Source organism: Vespa mandarinia, chromosome 17 (genome assembly GCF_050613455.1).
Source record: "Vespa mandarinia isolate Hongniang chromosome 17, ASM5061345v1, whole genome shotgun sequence".
In the NCBI taxonomy this organism is placed as follows: domain Eukaryota; kingdom Metazoa; phylum Arthropoda; class Insecta; order Hymenoptera; family Vespidae; genus Vespa; species Vespa mandarinia.
This window is the reverse complement of record NC_140826.1, coordinates 2,545,001-2,555,000: the sequence shown is the minus strand read 5'-3', so window position 1 is coordinate 2,555,000 and position 10,000 is coordinate 2,545,001. Positions and strand designations below refer to the sequence as shown.

Below are 10,000 nucleotides of genomic sequence, written 5' to 3'. Positions count from 1 at the left end.
CACAATGAAATCATATTTGATTATAACGTTATAAATAATTAATACATTTGATATTATCATTAAGAAAGATAGTGAGAGAGATTGATTAGATAATGCTATTGTTTTTTATTTTCTTTTTTCTCTTTGTTGTTTTTATCGTTTTCCATGGAGAAAGAAATGATGGAATCACAAAATATATTTTTGGAATTTTAACGAGGACGTCTATGGTAAATGTATTATATACATACATACATACTTATACACACACACATATATATATATATACACATAAATTTCCGTATATATATTCTCTCTCTCTCTCTATCTCCTTTTTCTCTTTTCACTTTGTCTTCGTCTTTCTCTCGTGCGGTTTTGTTCGGTCACCGCACGGGTGTCGGTTTCGCCGGAAGTTTCGCTTCGCTGCTCGTTTCCGGCTATCCAAAGGGAACTGACGATAGGAGAACACGTGTTTGTCGCAAAATACATTTTTTCTTTCTTCTTTTCTTCTTTTTTCTTTTTTTTTTTTTTTCTTTTTTTTCCTTTCCTTTGGCTTCTCAATCTCTCTCTCTCTCTCTCTCTCTCTCTCTCTCTCTCTCTCTCTCTCTCTCTCTCTCTCTCTCTCTCTCTCTCTCTCTCTCTCTCTCTCTCTCTCTGTTCCTTCTTCATTCTCTTACATATGATTTTCTTAATTGATTGTCTCATTTATATTAACATAAATATATTTTGAAAAATTTAATCAATAGATGCGTATGTAAATGTGTAATCTCATATATTAAATTTTTAATTTTCTTCTTATCTTTTCTTCTTCTTCTTCTTCTTTCTCTTCTTCTTCTTCTTCTTCTTCTTTTTTTTCTCTTTTCTTATTTTCTCTCTTTCCCCTTTTTTTCTTTTTCTCTCTTTCTTTCTTTCTTTCTTTCTTTAATCGTTACTCGTTTTATTAATTTCATTTAATTCGTAATATTCATCGTTTGAAATAAATCGACGTAGAATTATTATTTGCCATTATTAAATTTATTCTAATCTCGTCGATTTAAAGACATTGGTTTATCTATTAATTTATACGTTCGTACGTTCCTTCATTCATGCATTCTTTTATTTCATTCATTCATTCATTCATTCATTCATTCATTCATTCATTTATTTTTCTTCTTTTATTTCTTTTCTTTTCTTTTTTATTTCTTTTTTTTTTTGTTTGATTCTTTTTCTTTTTTTTTTTCGCGCAACGAAGTATAACATAAACTAAATTGCTTTTGAAATATCATTCACTATTTTTTTTAATATTTCTAATCGCTTATATACAAAGATTTTCATTCATTCATTCATTCATTCATTCATTCATTCATTCATTCATTCATTTATTTTTCTTCTTTTATTTCTTTTCTTTTCTTTTTTATTTCTTTTTTTTTTTTTTGTTTGATTCTTTTTCTTTTTTTTTTTCGCGCAACGAAGTATAACATAAACTAAATTGCTTTTGAAATATCATTCACTATTTTTTTTAATATTTCTAATCGCTTATATACAAAGATTTCATTCATTCATTCATTCATTCATTCATTCATTCATTCATTTATTTTTCTTCTTTTATTTCTTTTCTTTTCTTTTTTATTTCTTTTTTTTTTTTTGTTTGATTCTTTTTCTTTTTTTTTTTCGCGCAACGAAGTATAACATAAACTAAATTGCTTTTGAAATATCATTCACTATTTTTTTTAATATTTCTAATCGCTTATATACAAAGATTTTCATTCATTCATTCATTCATTCATTCATTCATTCATTCATTCATTCATTCATTTATTTTTCTTCTTTTATTTCTTTTCTTTTCTTTTTTATTTCTTTTTTTTTGTTTGATTCTTTTTCTTTTTTTTTTTTCGCGCAACGAAGTATAACATAAACTAAATTGCTTTTGAAATATCATTCACTATTTTTTTTAATATTTCTAATCTCTTATATACAAAGCTTTTCATTCATTCATTCATTCATTCATTCATTCATTTATTTTTCTTCTTTTATTTCTTTTCTTTTCTTTTTTATTTCTTTTTTTTTGTTTGATTCTTTTTCTTTTTTTTTTTTCGCGCAACGAAGTATAACATAAACTAAATTGCTTTTGAAATATCATTCACTATTTTTTTTAATATTTCTAATCGCTTATATACAAAGATTTTCATTCATTCATTCATTCATTCATTAATTAATTCATTCATTCATGTGTTCATTCATTCATTTTTATTATCTTACGATTAGATTATATCTCTTTGTTACTTTAGTTGGTTTTATCTGTAATAATAATGTTCCCTCGTGAAAATTTTCTTTACTTCATAATCTCTTTATTTCTAATCTCTTAGATTCATAAAGGATGTCACGTTTTCAAAACAAAGAGAAAAGATAGGGAATTAAAAGATACGTTAATGTTTGTACATTATCGATACGGAAAACTGCGGCATTGTTGTAAGGTATATATCTACAAAGAAGTCTTTAAACTAGTATAATAATAAAAGCGATTAGAAACCAACATAGGCATTTATTATTTTGCCGTTGCGCTAGTTCGAAGTTATGAAATCGTATATATACTACGGCTTTCGCGTTTCGCATTCTTGATTCGATTATTTTAACGATATATAAAAACGATAAGAGAATTATATTAATTAGAGAAATTAATGATGTTAGATAAAACGATAGGGAAATATTATTGGAAATAATATAAAGGATTATTTTACGTATTAAAAAGGAAAAATTAAATAGACAACGTTATGATAGTTGTTGGAGTATAGAAGAAATTTTTTGACGAGTAGGAAAATGAAAAATGAAAAAGAAACAAAAAAAAAAATAAAGAAAGAAAAGAAAAAGTTTAAAAAATTAGAAAATTATTGAAGGATGAACGGGAGTGGTTGTGGGGGGAGAGGGGGAGGAAAGAATTAGAAATTTTCTTTGAGACTTTATTTTCGAGACACGTTTATATCTTGAAGAAAATTTGTTTGTTTCTTTTTTCCTTTTTTTTTTTTTTTTTTTTTTTTTTTTTTTTTTTTTTTTTTCTCCTTTTTTTGCCTTCTCCATTGATCAGGGAAAATTTATAAATCATTATTTTGTACGGTTATGCGGTATACTTTACGATGGATAATAGTTTCTCGTATTTTGCGGTTATGCGAATTCGTGTCAGTTATCTTTATATTTTTAGAATAATGTCGCCTACGTACGCGATTATCGTTGACGTAACGTTTTACTTAGAAATATTAACTAAAAATCTATACTTCAAATATATAGTCATCTCTCTCTCTCTCTCTCTCTCTCTCTCTTTCTCTCTTTCTCTATTAATTTTATAATTATTATACATATATATATATATATATATATATATATATGTGTGTGTGTGTGTATGTGAAAATTTTGTAAGTTCGTAAGTTTTACGATTTGATGAAAAATTTATTGATTTACTATTACGATTTGAAAAGAAAAAATTATCGGCTTTGATAAATTATCGGTTTTTAATTTTTTTCTTTTCTTTTTCTTTTCTTTTTTTTTTTTTTTTTTTTTTTTAATTTTTTTTTTTCTTTTCTTTTACCTTTTCGTTCACTTTTTCTTCCTTTTGTTTATCCCTTGTGAAAGATCGTGAAGAAATTTTCAATCGAATGTCACTCGATCGCAACGTTTTTAATCTTTTTTGTTCTTTTTTATCTCTGTCTTTTTTTTTTTGTTGTTTTTTGTTTTTTGTTTTTTGTTTTTTTTTTTTTTTTTTTTTTAGTTATCATTGTTATCATTATTTTGTTTTTTTTTCCTCTCGTTCTTCTTCTTTTTTTTCTTCTTTTTTTCTCTTCTTTTTTCTTTTTCTTTTTTTCTTTTTTTTCTCTTTTTTTTTTTTTTTTTCTTTTTTTCTGTCTTTGTTATCTAAAAGGAAGAAGAAAAAATGGGAATATATATTACGCCAGTTATATACATATGTATATTCGCTGACTATGCTTTTCCAACATAAAAGATAATATTCTCTATACATCAGCCGGTGATTACGAAAGTGTTCTAACTCGTATACCCTATCTTCCTTTTTGAAATATTATACATTGCTCTCTTCCACCTCTCTTCTCCTCTACCCCCTCCTTCTTCTCTCCTCCTTCTCCCCTCCTCCTTCTCCTTCTTCTTTTTCATTACTTTTATATATATATATATTTAGATAATTGATGTAATATATAAGAAAAAAGAAAAATAATAATTTAAGAGACGTTTATTAAAATATTTCTTTTTTATTTCTTTTTTTTTTTTTTTTTATTTTTTTTATTTTTTTTTTATTTTTTATTTTTTTTTTATTTCTACAACAATTATCATAAAACGTACATTGGTATGCAAGTTGAAAACTTAAAACAAAAAAAATAATAATTGCGTATTCGAAAAAAAAAACAATTGCGTATTTAGAACAAAAAAGAAAAAAAAAAAGAAAAAAGAAAAAAAAAGAGAAAAAAAAGAAAAAGAAAAATATGATCCCGGAGTATCGTTTTCGTTAAAATTAAATGAGATAACGTGAAACACGTAGGAAAATTGTTTGAAATTTTTAAAAAAGGAATATGTATGTTTATGTGTGCTTTTTGACGTTACTTTAAGTTAAAAATAGAGAGAGATAGAGAGAGAAAGAGAGAGAGAGAGAGAGAGAGAAAGAAATTGATCTTATCTCCTCCTCTTTGTAGTAATTGCACGAAGCTTTTCTCAAAAAGGAGGATTGAGAGGAGCCTCTCGTTCTCGCCCTCTTGCCACTTTCTTCGAATATTATTCGCGTTTACCCGTGAAGACATTTCCTTCCCTCTTAACGTCGACGACGAAATAGAAAAAAAAGAGAGAGAGAGAGAAAGAAAGAGAGAGAAAGAGAGAGGACGTGTCTTCCGACAAAAAGAATGAAAAGAAAATAGAGAAAAAGAGAGATAATATAGTAGGAGGGAGGTCAATTTTTCTACAGCTTTGTGTGTTTATCTGTGTGTATATATATGTATATATATATATATATATATATATATATATATATATATATATATATAGAGAGAGATGTGTGTGTGTGAGGGGGGTGGAAGGAGTGAGGAGGATGTAAGTTCATTCTCAGCACATTTTTTTTTCTTTTTTTTTTTTCATTTTTTTTTGGAACACCATCACTACTATCAACTGCTGCTCTTTCTCCTCCCTACCCCTTCTTTCTTCCTTCTCTATTCTTTCTTTTTCTCCTCCTCCTTCTCCTCCACCTCCTCCTTTTCTTCCTTCTTTTTTCTTCCTCCTCCTCATCCCCCTCCTTTCTTTTCTTCCTCTTCTTTCTCATCCTCTTCTTTCTTCTTCCTCTTCCTCTTCCTCCTGCTCCTCCTCCTCCTCCTCTTCATCCTTTTCTCGTGTGCTATCATTTCAAAGGTAGAGAACAACCCTCTGCTGTCGTCCTCATCGGAACGACGAGTAGACAATTTTCTTGGCCCTCCCCCTCCCCCCGCATCCGCCCCCGTCCCTTCTGGAAAAATCCTCGAAGCAGCATCGTGTCTACTCCAGCTATTCTTCTTTTCGTTTTTTTTTCTTTTTCTTTTTTCATCCTTTCTTTTCTTTTTCTTCTTTTTTCTTTTTTTTTTCTTTTCTTTTCCTTTCTTTTTTATTTTTTTTATTTTTTTTTTTTTTTTTTTTTTATGCGAGATTTCAAAGTCGAGAAGGCGAAATTAGGTTGATATCGTCGATTGAATCGAGATATGCATTTTGTGTGTATGTGTGTGTGTGTGTGTGTGTGTGTTGAGCTGTCTTCACATTCTTTTCACGTTATTATTAATAATATATATATATATATATATATATATATTTTTTTTTTTTCTTGTATTTTATGTTATCTCCCATTTGAGAATTTCACTAATCAATGTGTTTCTCTTTGATTTTTTCAGGTGAGTTCAATCGAGGACACTTACGAAAAAAAATAAGAGGGGGTGGCCAAGAGAAAATAAAAGTATTGTATTACTTTGATTTTTATTATTGTTATTATTTATTTATTTATTTATTTATTTTTTTTTTTATTTATATATATATATATATATAAGATTAACAATACCAGTTTTACTATATGATATTATCGAAGGTTCGTTTATAGCAATGCCAAATATTTAATACGAATATTATTTCAATTGTGCTTTTAATCATAATCAATATATATATATATATATATATATATATATATATATATATCCTATATATATGATAATTTGCAGTTATGCAAAACATAATTATGCAATATAATTGAATAAATATGCAATATAATTTTGTGATATAATTATGAAATTATAGATATGTTAATATTTATCAAAAGAAAAGAAAAAAAAAGGAAAGAATAAGCATTATAAAAGATGATAAAACAGATAGAAGTGCATACATATCTATATCTATCTGACCCTATCTCTCTTTCTCTCTCTCTCTCTTTCTCTCTATATATATATGTATGTACGTATATATGTACGTATATACATACATACATACATATACACATATATATATATATATATATATATATATATATATATATATATAAATTTCTCAAGTTGGATGTTGAATGTTCTTTTACGTGCTCTTTAATCACCATAGGGCAGGTCAGTGCACCTTCTAAAGATCTTACTACATACATTCGCTCTTGACACGCCATTTAATCGTCTCTCCTGCCGTGGGTATAACTCGTACGCACACGCGTTACAAATTATTTATCTCTTTCTATCCCCATCTCTATCTCTTTCTTTCTTATTCTCTCTCTCTCTCTCTCTCTTTCTCTCTCTCTCTCTCTCTCTCACTCTTTCTCTTTCTCTTTCTCGCACATTCAATCTCTTAACATCAAACATATTACGCGAATGCAGTTTTGATTATGTACATGAAAACAGAGATATAGATAGGAAATGAGAAAGACGGAGAGAATGAGTGAGAAAAAAAAGAGAGAGAGAGAGAGAGAGAGAGAGAAGAGGGAGACTAGTGGGGGTGGGAAGGATGGAGGAGAGATTAAAGTCAAAACGATTAATCTCGCAATTAGTACCGATCCTTATCACCACAGGCGGTCCCATTTAAGAATTCTATGGAATTAATCTTTTATCTTTTTTTTTTTTTTTATCTATCTATTTCTCTCTCTCTCTCTCTTTCTATCTCCGTTTATCCATCTATATATCTCTGTCTCTTTCTTTTTCTCTTTTTTTTTTTTTTCCTTTTTTGCCTTTTTCTTTCTTATTCGTTATTACGACTACCGATAAAAGTTTCTTTTTTTTTTTTTTTTTTTTTTTTTTTAACGCGTGAGAAACTATATCGCTTGAGTTATTTTCTAATTCGCGGTATACAGTTTCTTATGTGCATTAATTTTTTTTTTCTTTCTCTTTTTTTTTTTTTAAATTAAAATTAACGGAACAATTCTCATAATTCTCATAATGGATCTAATTCTTTTCTTTTCTTTTCTGATCTTTTCTTTTTCTGTTATTTTTTTTTCTTTCTTTCTTTCTTCCTTCCTGCCTTCTTTTTTTTTTTTTTTTTTTTTTTTTTGTTTTCTAACAGTCTGTTAAAACTGTAAACGATTGAATGATTTAATCGTATAACGAACAACACGATTATTCATGACAAATGATATTTAATTAAAGAATGAGATTGAGATATAAGATGTAATAAGATGTAATATTGAGATATAAGATGTAATAAAGAAAAGGTATAGTAATCGAAACGATCTGATGATAATCAATTTCTATTACGTGTTTAATAATTTTTTAATTTCTTTTTTTTTTTTACGATGATAATATTAATTACGATAATATAATTTTCAAAACTCTATTACGAGTAATAATAGAAAATGATTTATATATATATATATATATATATATATATATATATATATATAAAGAGAAAAAAAAAAGAAGAGAAAAACAAACTTGACCGAACGATTGAAAGGTAAAACGAATTGTTTGACGTAATTGGATTTATTCGATGGAATTAGAAATGAGATGAGAATTAGTTCCTTTCTTCTGTCTTTTTTTTTTTCTTTTTTTGTTTTTTTTTTGTTATTTTTTTTTCTTTTCCTTTTCCCGTTTTCTTTTTCTTCTTATGTTCTTTTGTTCTTTCTACCTTCTACTTTTCAACGAAGTATCGTTTTTAACAATGAAAGAAAGGAAAAAGAAAGAAAAAAAAAAAAGACGTGGTTAACATACAGGTACACATGTAAATATGTAAATATGTAAATATGTAAATATGTAAATATGTGTATAAGTGCAAGTAGAAAGACTCGATAAGTTTGACGGACATTGGCCGGTCAGTAAATATAAGGGTAAATATATAGGATGGGTGGGTGTGGGAAGGATTGAAGGGGCCGGGGGGGGGTGGTGGTAGGTTTACTCATCGATGCTGAAACTAAACGCGAAAGAATTAGGGTGGAAGATATTTCCTACGCGTGGAAACGCGTGGGCAAAACCCATCGCTCTAGTATATATATGGTATACGCGTTAATTATGTGCGCATATATATATATATATATATATGCATGTATGTATATGTACATGTACATGTACATGTATATATGTACTTATATACTTTGGCCTAATCGTGCTCCATATTTCTTCTTTTTTTTTTTTCCTTTTTTTTTCTTTTTTTTTTTATTTCTTTTTTTTTTATTTTTTTTACGAAAAATATTATCTTTTACGTTAACATACTTAGTTAACTATGTCAATTATATTTCTATGATATTTAATTCTTCTGAATTGTAATAAAATCTTCTTCGTCTTCATTTTTGTTAATCATTAAACAAAAAAAAAAGAAAAAGATAAATAAAAAGTAAAGAAAAAAAAAAAATAAAAATAAAAAGAAAAAGATCCTCAAGCGTTTACAACAAGCTATTGGACGAATGTCATAGTAATATTATTTTCCAAAAGTTTTTTCGTATTTACAGATGACAATAGATAATTAAACGATTGAATTATTAAACGCGTCGAACGTTAAAGATTATTATCGAATTTATTTATGAATTTATGTATAAAATGAAATCGAATGTGAATAAAACTTAGGAGAAAGAAATTATAATATAATTACGTATATTAAATTATATTAAATTTATAAAACATTTATATATATATATATATATATATATATATATATGTATAATTTTTTTTTTTTTTTTTTTTTCTTAAAGAAACGGATTATGAAGAGTTAAGTAACGAAATGCACAATAAAACGTGTATTCGTGAAGATAGAAAAACTAAAGGAGAAAGAGGGGAAAAAGAAAAAAAAAGGGGGCAAAAAAAAGTTTGCAAAAGAAAGGGTAAAACTTGTTCAAAGAAGGAAGCTATTTGAATTTTTGTTGAGTCGTAGCAAGAGCAGAAAGAGAGAGAGAGAGAAAGAGTCGACTGTGCAACAAAAGTCATAAATTTCGAAGTAATCTGGATTTTAGATTAGCCTTGGTACTCAGCTTACTAACGATGCTCCTAACTCTCGTTTTACTTTTACATGCTCCGTCTACTACTTCTTCGTCTACTACTACTACTACTACTACTACTACTACTACTTTTACTTCTTCTTCTTCTTCATCTTTTCCCCTCTTCCCCCTCCGCCTCCTCCCCTCCTCCTACTTCTTCTTTTTCTTCTTCCTCGACTCCGATGCAAGACGGCTCGCGAAACCTTCGTCTACTATTTTCTTTTTGAACCTTTTGCATTCTTTGAACGAGACTCAAGAGAGAACGCCATATTCTCTCTACTTCTTTGATCCACCTACACAATTATTTTTTTCAATCCCTCCTCCTCCTCCTCCTCCTCCCCCCCGGGCCCCTCCACACTCTCCCGCACCGCCCTACCATTATCGATATTTATTTAGCTTCGTTTAGATCTATTCGTTTCTTTCTTCTCTCTGTTTTTTCTCTTTTTTTTTTTCCTTCTTTCTTTCTTTCTTTTTCCTTCGTTAAAAAAAGAAAAGAAGAGGAAAAAAAGAAAAGAAAATGGTAATGATACTTAACAATAGTAATAGTATTAATAATAATAATAATAATAATAATAATAATAATGAAATACAATGTATACGAGTTAATTT

General features: G+C 27.7%; 1 protein-coding gene across 9 annotated transcripts in view; it reads left to right on the top strand.

Moving 5' to 3' along the window:
* brat (tripartite motif-containing protein brain tumor) overlaps positions 1-10,000 on the top strand; it is a 133,621-nt gene that overhangs the window by 78,283 nt on the left and 45,338 nt on the right. For 3 of the 9 annotated variants that reach the window (XM_085662133.1, XM_085662132.1, XM_085662129.1), the window contains one exon: positions 5,859-5,920. The exons of the other annotated variants lie outside the window; for them this stretch is intronic. The gene's annotated coding sequence lies outside the window, so the exon portion shown is untranslated. The remainder of the gene's footprint in view (positions 1-5,858; positions 5,921-10,000) is intronic. 9 annotated transcript variants of the gene reach the window in all.